Genomic DNA, 776 nt, shown 5'->3' on the forward strand with positions numbered 1-776 from the left:
CACCTCTGCAGCTCATCCACATCCCCAGCCTTCCCACAGGCCTAATGCCAGGGGCCACCTCCCAGGAGACTGGTAGATGTTCTCTCCTCCTCCACAGGCAGCAGCCACCTTCCTCATGCTTAATCAATGGGATGCAGGCAACAGACGTCATCTTTTTCCTTACCCAGGGTACACCGATATATCCATTCGAGCTGACAGGTGGGTCACTCCTGCTGTATTCTTCTACTCCTGCTGTATGCAGCTCTGTCTATAATGGTACTGTGGGTGGGCCCTCCTCAGTAATGGACTTTGGGCATGACACTTTGGATGGGACAGCTTATAAAGCAAGGCAGAGCTTGCAAGACTTAATTCACATCTTAGGTTGACTAGTTTCAACGGCTTTTATCTTTTGGAGCCTTTATTATAAAGGGTGAACTCTGTTTTTCTCCCTTTGCAGGCTATTCTGACAGATGTAGGAATAGAAATAAAGAACCGTGAACCACCTTTCTTTACCTAGAATCTGGCCTAATCTCCAGGAACTAATCTTAAAAAGAGTTTTACACGCTTCTTACGGCTTCCTCTGTAGCCTAAAATCACCAGGACAGCCTGTACTGTGTGCAAAGAAGTTACCACCTTCCAAATGCGAATTAAGATGTAATTTATGTGCCTACTTCAGAAGCTGCGAGACTGCCACCCATGCTTAACCATTAAGCATCTATGGAAATGCTTGGTACCGAAGCACAGGAATGTAAATTTTCCCAGGAACTTACATGCTCTGCTTCTGAGCACTCATAAAT

This window comes from Nipponia nippon, unplaced genomic scaffold (assembly GCF_047370975.1).
Source record: "Nipponia nippon isolate SJK-2023a ecotype South Korea unplaced genomic scaffold, ASM4737097v1 scaffold_3, whole genome shotgun sequence".
Lineage (NCBI taxonomy): Eukaryota > Metazoa > Chordata > Aves > Pelecaniformes > Threskiornithidae > Nipponia > Nipponia nippon.